Raw genomic sequence first — 19,788 nt, forward strand, 5'->3', positions numbered from 1 at the left:
GGGGGGGGGGGAGAACTAAAGAGCTCAGACAGAAATCAGAAGCCAATATCATTAAAGCTCCGGGCAGCAGTTTAGTTTGTCAGGTAGGAACCATGTCCGTAGGGTTCCACAGTTACCTAAGACATCACCATGACCTGGGGACCAGTGGGCAAGCACATGAGCATGTGGGACACTCATACAAACCTAATACCCGCCCCTCTGCTAAGCAGGCTTGGACACCCTGCTGTCTGTGGCCCCACTTAAAAGTGCCTGCATTGCAGGACCTGGAAATGTATTGACCCTGTTCTGCCTTTTCTAAATTAATGTGACTTCTGGTTGGTCAAGCTTAATCTTGTCTGCCAAGAGTTTATCAGTCGGTGCAGGCCAGCCGTCACGGCCCCGCCAGCCTCTGTGGCAAGCTGCAGAGATGAGCTAAACAGAGGGGACATCAGAGCTGTGCTTCTGTCATGTGTAACCAGTAAATACCTTCCATTTATGAGGCAGGCGCAGTGTATACTCAGAAGCACCAATAAAAACCATCGTGCAGACAGCTGCAACTGACAGCCTAATTCTTCTTTATTGAGGGTCTGTCTCAAGACTCCAATATGTTTGCTCTCGTGGCCAAATTCATATTTTGAGGATGATCACAACTAAAGAATGCCAGAAGGAAATATGAAATTCAAGTGAGCAACTTCGTCGAAGGAGAAAGCGATAAAGGTAGAGTATGGGACACATACTCTGAGTAAGGGATGTGGACTGACCAATACGCCTCTGCCTCTAGGGATGGGTGACAGGGTATGAAATGACAGGAAACACTGTTCCAATTCCCCAAGCCAGTTGTGTAAACCATGTCCTATCATGTGCACAAGAATTTCTTAAAAGCTTGTTGTGTACCTGAATAGCATAGTAGACTAACAACCAGGTAGGCTGGAATGCTGAGAGATTCTGTCAGGTGGAAGACGGGATAGATAACTGCTTTCTTTGGATAATGCAGTCTCTACTTTAAAAAGCACAGACTAGGAAAGGTTCTAAAATGGGAAAACGTTTAAATCTACAATAAGGGTAGGAGTTGTCCTTATGATGAGGTTGGATTCAGGGGTAGTTACAATGGTTGGTATCAGCCTATAACCCAAACTATTAAGAAATGTGTAGGTGGCTTTGTGATCACCGTGGAGAGGACAGTGTACATGGGATGTTGACAGGCGCGCTGGCTAGTCTTATCTCAACTCCACACAAGCTAGAGTTGTCTGAAAAGAGGGAGCTTCAAGTGAGGAAATGCAGCCATAGATCCTAGTGATTGATGGGGGAGGGGCAGCATACTGTGGCTGGCGCCATTCCTGGGCTGCTGCTGGTCCTGTAAGACGGCAGGCTGAGAAAGCCAGGAAACAGCACCCTTCCATGGCCTCCATGTTCCTGCCATGCTTGACTTCCTGACCTGACTGGATAGCCTATGGTGTGAAAGGGTAAGCCAAGTTAACCTTTTCAACCCTAACTTGCAAAGAGAGAGTGAAGATTTCATTTAGTCTCCAAAGCCCTCAGTCCCCAGCCTCTCTCCACAGACATAGCTGTGACGCGCACGAGGCCATTGTATTAGCCACAGATGTCAAAAGAAGTAGGATGACAAGAAGCCAGCCTCCACACAGGTTTATGGGATGGGATTATAAAATGCCCCAAGGGTAAAGTACAGGAGCTTTCTGAATGCAACATCTCATGACTATGCGTGAAAGTGGCAAAGACATCTCACCTAACACACCAGGAAGGTCAGCAGGGCCCCTTCAGGCCAACAGGTAGGATGGGAAAACTCACAAGTGTGTTCTCACAACGCCTTAAGAGAAGCTGGCAAAACATCCAGGTGCACAGTAGATGCAGCATTGACTGGGAGGAAGGCCTGTGGAGCTTGGGAGTGTAGGACCAATGGGGGCTCGGCCCCTGGCCACTGCTCCTCTGAGGGCTCCATTCTGTTTCTATCAGCTTTCATCATCCTTGACAAATCAGGGTGGGAGTTGAGGCTTGCTCTACTAGTCCTGAATCAGAACCCACTCTACCTCTGCAGAGGTGCACCCCACCCCTAGTCCCGAGCAGAACAGTAGTTAGCTTCTAGAAATGGAGATATTTTAAATAACCCTGATTTCAAAGAAAATCATAGCTTCACATCATCTAATTGACAGTTCATTTGGGGGCTGGGCCCTGGTGGTGCATGCTTTTATGCTTTTAAACTCCAGCACTTGGGAGGCAGGGGTGGATGTCTGTGAGTTTGAGGCCAGCCTGGTCTAGAGTGAGTATCAGGACAGCCAGAGCTACACAGAGAAATCTTGTCTCAAAACAAAACAGAACAAATCAAAAATTCAAAGTTCATTTGGGTAGTGATCATAGCCCAACATATAACCAACCAACATATTCAAGAAACCTCTATCTATAGCTTACACAGAATAGAGTGCAGGCAGAACTTGGAATGGATTGTCTCTGTGTTTGGTTTTGGGTGCTGAGACTGAGCCCTGGGCCTGGGCATTCTAAGCACAAGGTCAAGTACATTATCTCTGTTAGCTCCCTACCCACAGAGTCACATCCTCAGCCTACTTCTGTGTCGGAAGCTTGAAAACATTTTTAGGGTCTGAGCTTCAGGTAGGGCAGGATCCTGTTTTGTTGTTAGTTTATCGGCTGTGTATCTTCAGTGTTAAGGTCAAACTCAATCAGGAAACTGCCTCTGAGAATTCCTACTAACTCGTATCCCCACGGAGGCAGCAGGAAGCGCTCACTCTCTCCCAGCATCCACAGCCACACTTCCTGCCTTCTTACATTGGAAAAAGGCTCTGTTTGTGCAGCATGCTGGGGAAAGAGGAGAAAGCCTGCCCAGGGTAGATGGAGGGATGGACATCCCACTCCCAGCTGGCTCCCCTACGAGTCCCCTACGAGTCCTCACAGGCAGCATGAGAAGCCCTGACTGACACCACCAGAAGAGCATTCAGAGCTGCAGAGACAGCTCAGCGGTGAACAGTGAGCAAACACTGCTCTTGGGAAGCACCTACACTGGATGGCTCATAACCCTCTGTAACTAAGACTGGGGGGAGGGGATGGTATTTGTGGCCCCGAGGGCACCTACACTTGTGTACACATACCCCCACAGAGGCACATAATAAAAAATAATAAAAATAAATTGTAAAAAGGAAAATCTAGTAATTAGAGAGAAAATATCTCAGATTTATGGTTTATGTTCCTCCATTGATTCAGAATAACTTCTTGTCTCTCTTTGGGTAATAGGTATCCTTCACTATTCTAACCTGCCATCGTGGCTGTCAACTTGAGCACATCTGGACTCAACTAAAGCCCAAGCAGCTGGACACCTCTGTGGGGGATTTTCTTGATCAGATCATTTGAGGTGGGAACACCCACCCGGTCACACCTGGTAGCAGCTCACCCAAAAGGAGATGGAAAAAAAAGGTTTTGCTTTTTGTATGCTCGCCCTTGCTCTCCGTGGCATTCCACTATCCTATCGCCAGGCAGGCATTCCTCCACTGGTGCTAGAACCTAACTCGCCTGGATGCCAACACAGACTGAAGACCAGCAGCTCTCTAGGAATACTCCAGGACTCCAGCACCAGATTAGGACTGGTGAGGCAGCCAGCCTCATGGACTGAGCAAGTCTCGTATCTGTGGCCTTCCTGTCAGGAGACAGCTACTGTTAAACTAGCTGGATCACAGCCTTTAAGTGTGTGTGTGTGTGTGTGTGTGTGTGTGTGTGTGTGTATGTATATCATGTCTTGCATAAAAGCCTAGACTTCCATGGGCCCAAGAAGTTTCGACAGTGTGGAGCATTAAACCTGGTAGCTGAGACGAGGTAGGTAAGGAGAGAGCCAAGGCTTTCTGTTTTTTAACTCATAGTTTCATACGAACTCTGCAAGGATTTCTTTGAAAATATAACATTAAGGGCTGGGAGATGGCTTTGTCAATAAAGTATGTGCCTTACAAGTATGTGCCTTGAGGATGTGAGTTTAAGCCCCAGAACCTACACTACAAAAAGCCAGGCCCCATCAACAGTCCATTCGCGATGGGGCGGAGCTCCGGAGGCCTCCCTGCTCCCTGAAGAACAATTAGTAGTTAATGGCCGCTCAGTGGGGAGAGTGACATCTTCAGTGGTGTAGACAGTGACAAGCTGCTCATGATCCAGTAAATAATCTCCATGCTCATGTAAGTAATCCCAATAAATTCCAGTGGGTCACACAAAAGGAAGTGAGCAAGAAGGCGGCTTGGGAGACGGGGCTCTGCAGGGGCAGGAGAGGAACAAGACTGAGCAGAGGGAAGTTGACCGGCTTAGTCTTACATTGCTAGCTTCTTTTACCACTGTCACCTGGCCTGCCATGAGACTCTATGTCCCCAAGCCCGTCACTTTTACTTCACCACAGTTCATGGTCCTGGCACCTGCTCACTGTTTCCTGTACAATATGTCATTTGATCCCCATAACAACCTCACAAGGAAAGAATAGCTCACCTCACTCCATAGACAAGGGCATCAAGGCTCAGGGAAATTAATTTCTTCAAGATTGGACAGAGATCATGAACTGGGGACCGAGTTGAATTCCAGTCTCATGGGACTCGAAGTTCCCGATTCGATCCCTATGGAGCACCGTGGCACATATAAAGAAACACTTGAAAACCAAGCATCTATTGTAATCCTTTGTGACCACCGCACATCTTCCCATCCCCCTCTTAGCTAACCTCCCTTAGCTAACTAGTCTCTGAACTAGTTATCTCATGTTACAACCAAACCGCCGAAGCTCAGAAAGGGAACATCATCCAGTGTGGATTTTGGTCTCTGCTGAAAAACACAGAATTCAGAAATACCAAGAGGAAAGAAAGAAAGAAAGAAAGAAAGAAAGAAAGAAAGAAAGAAAGAAAGAAAGAAAGAAAGAAAGAAAGAAAGAAAGAAGGAAAGAAAAAAACCCACATTTCTCCAGCCTTCATCCTCTCAGAAAGTATCCCAGGATCTTTGTTTCTGAGAGAAGCCTTTCATTTAACCTGATTTTTCTTGATGAACTGCTCCTCCGACACTCCTTTCTGTCATAGCTAAATCTTCAAAGGATGAGAAATATGTGGTACATCCTACAGTTATCTTAACTCATAAACTACTAGGCTGACTTCAAGTCCCTAGTAATCTCCAGCTTGTCACCCAAGAAGAGCAGACGGCGCTTACAGCCAGACATCACGCCAGTGGACACAGGTCTGTGGATGAGGCTGAGCAGAGAGCGAGGAGACAGGGGAATAATGGTTGCTGATGTCCCTGAAGCGCCAGCTGGGCGCCCGCCTTCCTGGCCTTCGGGGGTGAGAGGGAGCTCTTGGCCGGGGTTGGCCGGCTGGGGTGCTATTTTTGAGACGTGTGCCTGCTTTTCCCTTCTGTTTTCCAGGGTTGCTCTTCTGGGCAGAGCCTTGGGGGCATGCTGGTTCCAAATGAAACCACAGGCAAGCACCTATCTGAACCGCTTGCCACCATCCGTTTAGCCCTTCCCACCTGTGATTAAACAAGACCTGGTTATTTTAGAAAACACCCCAAAGGCTAGAGTTTAAGCCTAGTGCTCAAGGGAAGCCTGGTCACCCCCTTGCTGGCTTATAAAAAAAGAAGTGAAAAAAATCAGATTTACCAAAATCATAATTTTAAGGATTTAATGTTTTAATAAGTAATTAAAGCATTACTTTTTTTTTTTAACCATATAATGATTTAAAGTGCTATGATTTTATTATTGGCTGGTGAACTGTAGGATTCATAGAGAATATTCATGCATGCCATACCGTAGGTATTGTGCCCAGGGTCCCATACTTAAGTGGCATGATGAGAGCGCCCAGACTATCTGAATTGCTTTACCACCTCACAAGGAGACAGTGACAAAAGGATCACTTACTAAACAGTCAAAACGCCACCTCTGCCTCCTATTTGTAGGCTCTGGTTGGTTGCCTAACATCGCTACTGATCAGACCCCAACACAGCACCAGGTAAGAAACAGTGTTGCACACACATTCATTTATTTAATCCCCTGAGGTTGGCACTACAATCACACAAGTTTTAAGATAATGAGAGAGGAGAGATGTGAGGGTAAACTAAAACCAGGGGCACCAGGTGCTGCCATGGCGTAGACCCTGCAGATGAAGATTCCAGACTTGGCAGCAGCATGAAGACTTAAGTGCACCAATGAGCAGCGGCTATAGGGACTATACTGTGACATGCCAGTGCTGGTTAAGGGCCATGCCTCCAAAGCCCACTGTGCCATGATGGCCATCAGCAGCTCCTTCTTCCGGGATCTCTTCAAGAGCAGCCGTAGTGCTGTGGTAGAACTGTCGGCCGTTGTGCGGCCAGTCATTCCAGCAGATCCTCACAGTTTGCTATACAGGCCGGCTGAGCATGAACATGGGGGACCAGTTCCTGCTCATCTACACAGCCTGCAGATCCAGGAGATCATGGAGAAAGGCATTGAGTTCTTTTCAAAGTTAGTTCTCCAAGTAGCGACTCCCAGTGCCTCTCCTCACTTCGCAGTCCTGTAGTTAAGCACAGACATCGGGCTGGCCAGCCTGTAGCTCGCCACTGCCCCTTGTGTCACGGTCAAGACAGAACAGGAGTTGGACTCAGGGCAATGCACACCCATGACCAAGAGGCTGTGGGAGAGCAGGCAGAAGGAGGCTGCAGGCAGTGTGGCATCAAGCGTAGCTGCAAGATGGCCAAGTTCTCCACGCCAGACCTGGCCCCTAACCGGATGCCCAGCCAGCCTCAGGGGCCACAGCTGCAGCAGCAGTGGCTGTGGCTGCAGTGTGTGTGTGTGTGTGTGTGTGTGTGTGTGTGTGTGTGTGGAGGGGGGAAGTGTGAGTGGGCCCAGCATGTCAAAGCAGAGCAACACAGGCACCTTCAGTGCTTACACCAGTGATAGCCCCAACTCTATCACAAAGAAGAGGATGAAGATGATGATGTGGATGAGGAGGGCACAGATGAGCAGTACCGCCAGATCTGCAACATGTATGTATACCTTGTACAGTATGTTGAACATTGGCCAGATGGCTGAGAAGGTAGAGGCCCTCCCTGAGTAGGTGGTTTTGAGCTCCGCAGTCATGTTGGAGTTTGACAAGACCTGGCATCTCTCACAAATGAACCTATCAACCAGATTGGCAATCATTGCATCCCAAAGCTTTATAACAAAGGTGACCTCTCAGAGACCCCAGAGCTCATAAGAGGCACCAATGTATACATGAACTGTCGCATCAATGCAGGCACGCTGCACAAGGTCTTGTTGCAGTGGCTCCTGGCTTCCTTCTTTAACTGTAACACACTGGCCAATAGCTGTGGCACTGGCATCTGTTCTTCCACCAGTGACCCCAGACTCAAGCCACTGGACAGTCGTGTCCTCTACTCTGTCACGTTCTATTGCCAGAAACTCTGGAACTGACCCTCTGTGAGAGCCTCTATCATGCCCCTCTTAGTTCCACCCTGCTCCACCTCTGTGGCCCCCTCAGGCAAGAGGTCATTCCAAGAGAGCAGTGCTCCTGTGGACAGGTGACAATCGCAGGACAGGTTTCCAGTGTGGCAGAATTTGGGGGAGGGCGGGGGTGGTGGTGCATGCATGCCTGTGGGGGGGGGGCGCATGCATGCCTGTGTAGAGTGTTTACTTTTAAAGACATGAAGATCAAGAGACAGCAAGACTAGGTTTGGAACCATGCAGCAGGCTGGATGGCTGCTGCCCTTCTCCCATCTGACCCTGGGCAGGACTCCCAGCCCCCACTTCCCGAACATAACTTTTTGAAACTTTTTTTTTTAAATTATTTTAAATTTTTTTAGCTAATGAAATATTTAAATATAAGGAATAAAAGAAAATGAAAGTGAAGCAGCGAGCCCCCCCCCCCCCATGAGCTAGCTCCCCAAGATCACATAGCTAAGATTGGCAGACAGGATTAAAGGGCAGGGGCTTAATAGCAAACTAGCAAAGGCTTGCTCTTAGCAAGTCCACCATGGTTCAGGCTGCCCTAGGCATAGACGCAGACACAAGCCTGGAGGCGGAGTTTGGCGAGCCTCTCTGAGGGCTCTCAAGCCTGTGGGATTTGGTTCAGGTGTCATGAAGTGGTATCTGCTCCCGCTCCCCAACAAATGCACAATGGCATATACACATGGTATGCGTGTGTGTGCGTGCGCACACTTGCGTGCATGCGCATTTCACACTGAACACAAGGTCCAACTGCAGGCTTTTCCACATCTCCTTCAGTCTAGCCTTTCAAAGCTGCTGCTTTGCCCTCTAGTGCTTTATTATTTTTTTTAAATCACAATTCCATGGCTGACTAGAAAGCAGTTCTTGGGTTAACTACATTATCCTGAAATGAGGCCATCGGTCTTTTTCTTCTGCAGTATTTATGTTATAATCACCTCACTTGTTTCTAGATTAAGCCTTCTCTCTAGTTGTGTGGATGGTCTCTACTCTCTACGGACAGATGAGATTTCTCAAAGAACTCATTCTTTCAGGAAAACCATTCAGAGGCCGTAGCTCCGCGGTAGTGATTGCTTAGCATGCGCATGCCCCAGATTTGGTCTCTAACACCGGAAAACAAATCACACACAAAAGAGCAAAATTATGCATAGCCAAAAGATGGGCACATCCCAATAGTCAACAGGAAACACACTGAAAAAATGTGGCTTATATAAACAATGGCATACTATATCCTTAAAAGAATAAACGTGTGACTCACACTTTAACATAGAGAGACCCTGACAGCATCCCACTGCCTAACAGGAGCCGAGAGGTTCAATATTGCATGGCCACACTCACCTGCGGCACCTACAGTGGGCCAGTTCTTAGAGTAAGAGGGTTCACCGAGCGCCCGAAGACCGGGATTGAGTGGGGTCTCCATACGTTATGGGCACAGTGGCTCTATTTGGGGTGACAAAAATCATTTGGTAATGAATGCTATGAGTGTGAAAGGCGCCGTTTTACACAGAAAATGCTACGTGTATGAGATGAAGGAGGGAGGAACCCTCTCTCTAGAAGAAAACTCAAAATTCTCTCAGGCTTCCCAGAATCCACCTGACAGAGTTGGGGCAGAACTCCTCCCTGTGACTGAGATGACAGCAAAGCCAATGGAAACCAGGCTCTTCCCAAGCCCTGGCAGAGAACAGCCCTGAGAGCAGGCTCAATCTAGACGGTGGGGATTGTGACATTTCTTTTTTAAGGTTTATTTATTATATGTAAGTACACTGTAGCTGTCTTCAGACACTCCAGAAGAGGGTGTCAGATCTCGTTAAGGATGGTTGTGAGCCACCATGTGGTTGCTGGGATCTGAACTCAGGACCTTTGGAAGAGCAGTCAGTGCTCTTACCCACTGAGCCATCTCTCCAGCCCCCGATCGTGACTATTTTTATTTATTCAGGAAGACAGGGAGCCTTGCGTTGGGGAGGATGCACAGTCCCCCGAGCCTTGAGAGCTTTTCATCAGTCAGAGACTCAATCCTGTGGCATCCTTCATGTAATAATTTATGACCATGAATATTATTTATTTCTGAATTGGAGCTATAAATTCACCAGGGATTTCTGGCAAAGAGGTAATCTTCTCCAAAGAAGGGCCTGTGGCGGAGGACAGGCTATATCTGGGCACTTACTCATCTCTACACTGAGTGTAAAGAGAAGTGTCTGCCTGACCACACTGTACCATTGTAAGTAGGTTTGCTTAAGTAGTTTTGAAAACGTACTCATTTTCTTGATCTTTGAAATGATTCTTGCTAATAATACAAAAATATATAATATGTATATATTATATAATTACATATAATTATATATTATTATATATAGTATCAATATAATATATGTTATGCATAATAATATATTGGTGTACATAATATATTATATACATAATATAATATGTACTACATACTGTATATATGTATTATATATACATATATTTCATCCATAAAATAATACAATGGCCAGCTTTTGTGAGAATTAAATGGGAAGAGCACAATTTTAAATGTGCTTCTTTATGCCTAATCATTACAAAAATAACTAAAATATTCTGGCGGTTGTAGCCATAGAGACAGTGTTACCTCTAAGATGGAGAATCAGCTTTTTTGATGACGTAGAACCAGGCAGAAGGAAGATGGAAATGAATGACCTTAATTAGAATCTAGATAGTCACTGTTAAGATGATGCTCCATGTATTAGTTAAGACGGTAGGCTACGGGTAGAGAGGAATCCAGACAATGCCCTAAACACCCTAACCACCGGCCGTAACATAAAGTCTTTCTTTTGTGAGGTTAGTTACAACGTACAGAGTGCTATTACCCAGTGTCCTTTCTGGATTCTCCCAGACCTGGTCCTCTCCTTGGTCCTCTTGTGCTTCTAGCATGATCCCTAGAATAGGAACCACAGCTAAGACCTCTTGCCCCTTCTATGCCAGGAACTACTGAACATCTGTTCACAGCATCTTGTTTAATTTCTGCATTTACTATAGCACGAGGCAGTCCTTTATTAATTATTTTGGTCCTTTTATGCAGATATACCCAAAACAAAACAAAACTCATAAACTTGGCAGCTTATCAACAACCAATCCATTCCCTACAGTCCCAGAAACTAAGAGGTCAAAGACTACCATGCCTGTCATCTGGAGGATAAAAAGTTGTGGGGGTGGTTGGGTGGGGGACAAGGAAATGAGTTCAGAGGGTGGGTATTTCTTTCCTGTGTGAACTTGACTCAGAATTGAAACCAAGCAAAAGAACACATGAAGAAGAAAATAAAGCCAACCGTATTAGCAGAACTGGGAGGGTAGGAAGCAGGCCTGTGTGTCTAGCACTCAGGAGGCCAATGCTGGTATAGAAAGAGTTCTAGGTCTCAAAGAGGGAGGCTGAGCAGCTGCCTGAACCCTGGCATGTTGCTCTCAGAAGAGAGGAGAGTTCTTACCACCATGGTATAGTAGTTTGAACATAGCACGTGGTTCACTCGATGGCTGAGTTATCAGTCAGAATCAACAAACCAACCCAAGTGAGTAGACTAAGCACCTTACATAAGCAGCAGGTCAGCGCTCTGAAGGTCAGCGCCCTGAAGGTCAGCGCCCTGAAGGTCAGCGCTCTGAAGGTCAGCGCCCTGAAGGTCGGCGCCCTGAAGGTCATGCCCTGATACAATGGTCCAGGTGTCTTCACCCAGGCTTTCCTGCCACGCTCTGTGAGTACTGTTTGTTTGGCACTTGCTAAACCTCACCTCTAATGGTTGCTGGCAATTGCCTGGTATATGGCTCCTCTCTCTCCAATCATGTCACCATTGGCTGGCACAGCTTGCCCCCTCCCCCCAGCTTCCCTAGTAACCAGAATAATTTATTATTCACAATTATTGGCTCAGCCGATTCTAGCCCCTGGTTTCCTTTCTGCTTACACCTGTGCCCTGGTTTTATTTTTACAGTGCTCTTTTTGTTCTAAAAGTATTCCAATTTGGATGATAAATTATGCATCATGTTTATCGCATAGACAAGCCCTCAGCTTGGCCTGCTCAGCTATGCCCTGTTAACTACACCCGGAACAGCTGCCTTTGGAAAACAATGGGCCTGGCAGCCATCGGTCCTGATGTCCAATGTGGAACACAGAGAACTTTCTCATGAAGAGCACTACCCATGATGCATCTCTCTAGGCTCTTGGCTCTACCATCCCCCCAGCCTCTTCCCATCCATCCAAACCACTCCTTCCTTCATTGTTCCCAGTGCTCTTGCCAGCTGCATCCTACATCCTCAGGTTCACCTGCAGAAACAGAAAACTCAGGGAACTTATGGCAACACCACTCCTTCTGTGTAGCTGTTATTCTAGGCCCAAGTCTTTTTTCGATGAATGATTAACCTCAGTTGTACACAGAATAGGAGGAATTAACCTCTTGGGGTTAGGCCTTTGTGGCATCTGTGAGCTTGCATGTATGGTGACTCATATATAAAGTAAAATTTTCTTTCACCAGTGAAAATATACAGTGGTGACAGGTTCTCTAAGGTCAGATGATAGTGTGAGCTCAGACGGTACCACCGATAGGATGGGAAAAAGCAAAGCAAAGCAAAGCAAACCAAAAAACCCAGTCCCCAAACACACTATGTATATCGAGGTTTCTAACAGTAGGGACCTACCAGACTTGGGAAAACTCAGTTTCAAGATTCTTTATTTTGAGGATTTTATAGAAGATCTGGTCTGCTGCTTGAAGGAAGGAACTTGGAGGGAAATAGCCCCTTGGGTGGTAAATGTATAAGAGGCCTCGAATCAGCCCAGCTGAGCCTGCCCTGCTTGCTTCCAGAGTAGGATAGGCGTGGTTCCCAGCAGCACAGGGCTGTACTGGGGGCCTGTAAATAGTGCCACAGTGAGGTGGTAAGGAGCAAGTGCAGCCTGGAATTGTAAAACCTTGGAGGAGGGAATTGGGAAAGCCCTAGAGAGTCCTGAATGACAAAGACACTTAAAGAGAGTGCCACTACTGCCTTTGATTGTGCTGATCTCTGTGGCCTTATTTATTGAGATAGCTCCCACATATTGGGGTTATCTCTTCTGAACACAGACACTGGCTTGCCTGCCAATACACTGTATGGGATTTCTACAGAATTAACTAAAAAAAGGATGTAACTTTCTTTGTGCACAGTATGTGGCATGCTTCTTCAATGTGCACCCTACATGGGTTACACTGAAGGAGACTTTCGATTAAGAATCTAGCTCAATACACGTGGAGTGTTTTGTTTCAGGATTATTAAATTTATCCCATTAGAAACTCTCCCATGCAATAAAGGATTGGCGCTGACTCACCCTGGCAATAAATTAGCCTACAGTCCACAGCTGTCTTTCCAATAAATGCACCTCTGGTAGCTTCTGGAAAGATCAGCACTCAGAGGCAATAGCCACCCCATCTCTTAGTTTCTGTCTTTTCCTTCGGATCACGAACAACCTCTTTCCAATTAATGCCAGAGCCCCCCTTCCCATCCCGTCTCCTGCTGGTTCCACGTCAATATTTACACATCCCACTTACGCCGCTGTTTACCTGAGATGGCCTTCAGAGCTGTCTACAAGCTCTCATCAAACAGCACCGCATTTCCCTCTTTTCCATGATTCATGCCATCCCTGATAACATCTCCTTTTCAACAGGAAAAGCTACTTTCCGAAGGCAAGCGCCAGTCTCCATTTTACAAAAAGAACACACTGACCACTCAAGGTGCCAGAAGGTGAAGCTGTAAGAACCCCTACCCAAACTGCTGGTCCCTTTGTCGTCACGGCTTAACTTTTAGAATCTCTCTGGAAGTGACTCTGGCTCATGCCCTGACCTCTCTCTCACAGGACTGCCAGAGCTGAAGAGAGGTCTGCCGCCCGCTCACCTGCAGCTCCCTTTCCCAGAGAACGAGGAAGCGCAGAAGAGATCGGGAAGAAGGGGCTGTCTTCCCGTGCCTGAGGAAACTCTGAGTCCCAGCATCCCCAGGGCTCATTTCTATGTCAGGCTATCACACTCGTCTTCTTTCTCTATGACTCCACTTCTAAATGGTCCCCACGTTTAATTTTTAAAAAAAAAAATTTAGAAATACACATTTTCTGTTTTGAGATTATAATTACATCATTTTCCTCTTTCCCCTTTCTCCCTTCCACTTCTACTCCCAATTCAAATTCAGGACCTGCCTATCAATCTATCTATTTATCTATCTCTTGCTCAATCTGTAGAATATTACTTGTGTGTATATGTTTTCAGGGCTTACTCTTTATTTTAAGACAGGGTCTCAGTATAGCCGTGAACTCACTCTGTAGACCAGGCTGGCCTCAAACTCAGAGATCCTCCTGCCTCTGCCTCCCGAGTGCTGGGATTGAAGGCGTGCGGCACTGCACCCCAGAAAACTTTTCTTATACTGTTTTCCCCCTTGCTAGTCACGGTGATTGGCCCGGCCTTCATTTACAGGCTGGCACAGCTGGGACACGGCAGGCCTGCAGTGTGCTCTGGGCAAGTAAACGTGACCCCGCCTCTTTTTTTTTTTTTTTTTAACTATTTTCCTCATTTCCAAACCAGCAACTCTCACAGCTACCAGAGCAGATTTTTCAAAAACTCCTCTTTGCTCACAGGCACAGCTAACTCACCACTGTTTTCAAGGTCAATCTGACCTGATCAGTGACTTTACAATCTGGTCCAACTTGCCTTTCAGAGCATTTGAGCCTCTCATTTACTCCTGCCCTGACTACAGAGGGGCAGACTGGCTAGCTAGGCCCCCGAGCCCCTCACCCTCACTGAGTCCCCTCTGGTGCTCCAGTCTACCCTGTCCCTGACACTAACTCCCAAGGAAGCCTGCAACAGGGCAGATTGTCACTGAGCAGCATGTCCTAGATGTCAACTATGGCCCTGAACCCTTTCTGTGACATTCCTCTCTCTTTGGAAGGCACTAGGCCACTCAGGAGTGGGAAGAGCCAGCTTTAGCCCAGGTCTGCACCAAGCACCAGGCGCCCTGACTCACCTGCACCACAGCATCCATTTCTCTCAGTTGTCTCTCACTTGGTGCATGCGCCTGCCGTGCCTTGGACTGCTACACCAGTGCTTGCGGACTTACTCCATGGTTACATATGTATGGGCCTTCATGAGACTGTGAACTCCACAGTACGGGTGGTTTCCGTGCAACCATGTCCAGCATAGAATGGACATGCAGGGTGTTCGATTGTTATTTTGGAATTTGAATGTCCACATCCAAGAGATGCAACCGGAAGAGTTCGATCTAACTCTGAACCCAAGAGTTGAGTCCCATGTAGATCTCGGGGCTCTTTTAGTAGAAAGTACAATTTCATTGGCTCCAGTAGACGTCAGGGAAGCTACACCTCCGTTTCTGTCTCTAACCTTCTCTACAGATTAATTCTTGCAGCACACTTACAGGAAATTGGCTTTATAGTATTTATGGCAACCATCTGCAAATCAGTCAGCCAAACACACACAGGCAGAAACCTCCCACATCCTCAACAACACCATTGCTTAATCTGAAATGCTTCTCTGAAGACAAAGACACATTCATAAAATGAAACAGTAGTGACTACTACTAGATAATGAGAAAGGTTTACAGCAACATGGCTAGCTGATTTACATGGTACTCCCATGCCAATGGCTGGGAGCAGTCCTCACAAAGATGCTCTCTGAAGCCCATGCCCCGAGCTGGAGTGGCCCTCGGTGTGTTTAAAGACAAGGGTACCAAGGGAGAGAGAAGAATAGGAGGAAGAAGAGGGGATGGAGGTAGAGGAGGAGGAGAAAGGAGAGGGAGAGGAAGAGGGGGAAGACGTGAGAGGAGAGCATAGGCTGGGAGGAGGGATAGCGACTGCCCTAAATCTCTTGACATATAGAAGGGGACAACATTGGCAATAAAAGGGTGACGTGACACTATATTACTTTCTGGAAATGTTCACCTGAACTGAAGGAAGCTCTCAAGTGCGAGAATGGAGACTTGCCTGCCTTGTGGGTAGAGAAGCGATGCTCCCCTTTCTTCTCTTGCCTCAAGCAACCACATGACCAAGGGTTCAGGAAACCAAAGTTCTAAAGCTACACAGACATCCCCAAAGACGACCCCTCCCCCTCCAACAAATAAGTAAGTCAGCAGCACCCGGATTTCACATGCAATTTCCAGGGCGACAGCCATTCCACATGACAAATGCTAACTGTGAGCTGGCGGCAGAGCTTACCCAAGGTGAGAGAAGTGTACCATCAATGGGGGCAAATTTGGGGTCAGCTGGGCCACATTCCTGTAGAAGTAAGGCCAGCAATTGCTCTCCCTTGGAATTCGGCTAAGAACTGATTCCACACCTGATTTCTGATGCAGAGGTTCCCAAGGCGACACCAGATTCCCAGGGGTGGCTCAAATCAAGGAGCTGGCCAATCACAGAACCAGTCTGTGGCTGAGGAGATGTCCCAAGGGCTGTTGAGTGACATCACACAGACTGGGCCCTGAAACAGAACAGCTCATCCCAGCTCTCCATGCAGAACACCCCGGCTATTGACAATCTGTCACGCCAAGAACACATAGCCTGAATTTTCCACTCCTCCCACGCAGCTTGGCTGGCCTGGCTAGCAACGGGTTTTATTTTTACAATGATTATCACCCTGCAGCATTACCTCCTGGCCGAGGGGCTCAGAGGCAGCTGGAAATGAGAGCCAGCTGGGAGCCCGGCAGAGCAGTGGCCAGGGATCAGAGCCTCCTGCACCGGGAAGGGGGAAAGCACTGGCCAGAGGCCACACCGCTGACTTTGTTGGGAAAGACAGACACTGACGAGAGGGGGCAGGGATCTCATTCACCCTAGAGGCAATGCAAACTGACCTTTGGATGGGAGAGGCCTAGGCTCCCTCCCGGTGCAGTGCCTATCTTAACTAGCAATGACTTGCTCCTTTGGATACATGGAGAAAGTGCCCAAATCCGTGAACTTCCAGTATGAATACTGGCCGCTTCTTTCAAGTGCACAGAGCAGCAAACTTTATACTCATTTCTCACAGGAGGGGGCTGTGCTATGTCCTGGGACTGGCATCTCACTTGGCATCAGCATTTCACTTCAAATGGGTCGTGATGCCCTGCAAAGTTTGCACTCATGAATATGAAAACCATCACCTATTTATCCTCTTGCTTTGCCTTACTTCTTTACCAGCTTGGCCCTTTTTCAAAGGCACCACAGAGATAAGCCCAGGGCTAGGTCAGGGCACATCGCCATAAATCTCAGTTAGCAGGGAACAAACGCACAGAGTCTTCCCTTTATAGCTCCAGGCCTGGTGCTGGGTCTCCTTCCTCCTGGGAGCTGTGAGAAGTTTGAACAGATGTTGGACTCAGGGGAGGGATGCCTTACTGCGGCTCCATTTACTTCCTGCAGCAGGAACCCTTCTCATTGCCTTGGGAGCAGGGGGGCAGGGAGGGGGCGGGGAGAACACTCTTCCAGCCTTACTGCTACCTGGGAGGAGGGGCAGGTCAGAGATCCCAGTTCTCATGAAGCATGATGAATTAGAAACAGAATGTGGGGCACCCCGAATGCCTTCTAGTTTCCAAAATTAGGTCAGCAAATTTGCCAGAGCAGGAGCCTTGTCTCCGGGTGCTCTAATGAGGCAGGTGGGCGGCTCATGCAGACAGCTGTTAGTGTGCTGCTCTTACAGGTGCCTCTGCTTAGAAGGAAGGGCTGCGGAAGCCACCATGGAGGACCTCCCTCTGACACTGAGACCCAGGCCAACTACTCCTCCAGTATTTATACTAAGGATTGAATCGTGTGTGCTTGGGGCATTATAATAAAACCTCCCCACAAAATCACTTAGATAAAAATACATTAAGCAAATCTCCCAATCACAAATATTGACTGAGAACTTAAAATGGCCAGTAGAATGCAAAACATATTCTTGCTCTTCAGAATTTATTGTTTAGTCAGAAGTGACAGAGATATTTAAAGATGTGGCTAAGCAGGGACTTACTTGTTCCCCAATGGTCAGTTTGCCCTTCTTATTTTTTATTGTCTCTCTCTCTCTCTCTCTCTCTCTCTCTCTGTGTGTGTGTGTGTGTGTGTGTGTGTACCCGTGCACACATACATGTGTGATTGTAGAGGTCAGAGAATAATCTCTTCAGGAACCATCTACCTTGTTTAATGACACAATCTCTCACTGGGACCTGTGGCTCACTCACAAGGCTAAGTTGATTGGTCAGTGTGTATCAGGTTTATTAATATCTGTGTGCCTGCAAGGTGAAAACATTCAAGATGGAAACTTTATCCAGAGGTAGAGTGATTCGGGTCCAAAAGACCAGGAGTCCAGTGTTTGGACTTCCTATGTGGGGCTTATTTTGCTTGGCCACTTGGCTGGGGCACTGTATTTGGTGGAACAGTATGCTGGATGTTTCTATGAAGGTGTTTGAAGGGGATCACCATTCACATTGATGCACTAAGTAAAGCCCAGGGCTTCCCCACATGGCTGGGCCTCATTCAACCATCCGAACCCAGGGGAGGACAGGAAATTAACCTCCTGCCCCCAACTAGTAGGAGAGAGTTCAAAGGGAGATAAAAACATTTTCCTTTCCTTCAGATGTAAACAGAAATGCTGTCTTTCACCATTACTCTAGGTTTCCAGCTTGCCTGCTTACTCTGCAGATCTTGGGGCACATGTGCCTCTGTCACCACACTCTTCTGTTCCTTATGGCTGAGGGCCCCCCCCCATGCATGTGGAATGACACAGTTTCAATATGTACACACACAAGCACAGACATACACTCACATATACACACATGCACAAAGACATACTCTCACATAATACCCACTCACATACACACATGCATGTACATATGCACACACATACACACGCATGTACATACATACACTCACATATACACACTTGCATGTACATATGCAACACACACACACACACACACACACACACACTGAGTTGAGAGCCCTTAGGTAGGTGTTCAAGTGGAGAATCCTGGAAAGGATCAGCTATGACTCTGGAGTTGGAGATTGGGTTTAAGGCTGGGTCTAAGCAAGCCAGTAAATACAGTTTGAAGCTGCAAGAGTCAGTAAATGGGCATTTACTGGGATAATGACTGTGGTCAGAAAAGAAGTAACATGATTGCCTGTGTCCCTCAACTATTTCAGGAGCAAAGGTGTGTTAGGAGGAAAACAAAGATGCCGTTATGAGGACAAGGGGACAGCCGCTCAAAGGAGGGGTGGCCTTTACCAAGCACTGCTCCTAGATTCTGGTTGCTGGTAAACACCACTGTGTGGTAGCGTCACTACACATGGCCACAGTGACCCTAAGAACAAAAATACCCCTGGAGAAATGGGTTTAAGAGCAAATGTGAGGAACAGAGAGGGGGTAGGGGGTGGTGGCATGTGTGCCCCATGTCCCAGGTCACTTTCTGTTGCTGTGTTTGACATCATGGCAAAAGGCAAGTTGGGGAGGGAGGGGCTTATTTGGCTTATCCATCCCGTCACAGTCCACCACTGGGAGAAACAGAGGCAAGGGCTCATGAAGGGGGGTGTGGAGCAGAGGCTGTGGAAGAACACTGCTTACACCGGCTTGCTCAGCCTGCCTCCATAGACCATCCAGGACCACCTGCTATGAGGTAGCCCCTCCCACAGTGGCTGGACCTGCCTACTCATCAATCAAGACATCACCCCATAAGCTTTCCCACGGGCCAATCAGATGTTGACAGTTTCTCAGTTGATGCTCCTTCCCCGAATAGGACCCTAGCTCTTGTCAAACTGACAAAAATCAAATCCACTTAGGAAGACCTTTGCTCTAAAGGGGTGTGGAACAAGAGAGTCACTGGCAGGGAAGGAGGGCTCAGAGAAAGGCTATGGCCTTGATCTTGAAAGGATTTTCTTCCCATCATGTTAATACTATGATTAGCTGCCATTTCTGGAGCACTCCGCGGTGGCAGGTACTTTACATGTGACACTCTATTTAATCTCAATGGCTTTGCAGAGTAGATGCTAATGCCACCGTGGGAGGAAACAGATGTTAAGAGAAAGTGAGAAATATTACAAAGCCAGTCAGGAAGTGGCTACACCACAATTTAAAGCCATGTTGTTCAGATGAGTGGAGTGCCCCATGATAGAGCCTGCCTCCTACAGGAAGTCCAGCTGAGGGAGGGGGATAGTTGAGTGGGAGCTCTCAGAGAACCTGCAGAGAACCATGTAAGGACATTGTACCCTGACCTACTTCCTGCATTAAAGAATAAGGTACCAAATGCAGTCTCTTCACAGGCTCCCCCTGCACAGTGCTCCAAGCACACAGGATTTACACCCCGCCCAAGAGTACAGCCTCCAGCACATCCTAGCTCCAAACTGGGCAAGAGAGAAGACAAAGCCCCAGCCTTTCCTA

The 19,788-nt window shown here is 47.4% G+C and overlaps 1 protein-coding gene and 1 pseudogene across 5 annotated transcripts in view; one reads left to right on the forward strand and one right to left on the reverse strand.

Annotated features, from left to right (window-relative positions):
* Ncald (neurocalcin delta) overlaps positions 1-19,788 on the reverse strand; it is a 281,389-nt gene that overhangs the window by 50,803 nt on the left and 210,798 nt on the right. The window lies entirely within an intron of this gene.
* On the forward strand, positions 6,093-7,399 carry LOC110335066 (annotated as a pseudogene).

Source organism: Mus pahari, chromosome 17 (assembly GCF_900095145.1).
Source record: "Mus pahari chromosome 17, PAHARI_EIJ_v1.1, whole genome shotgun sequence".
NCBI classification, from domain to species: domain Eukaryota; kingdom Metazoa; phylum Chordata; class Mammalia; order Rodentia; family Muridae; genus Mus; species Mus pahari.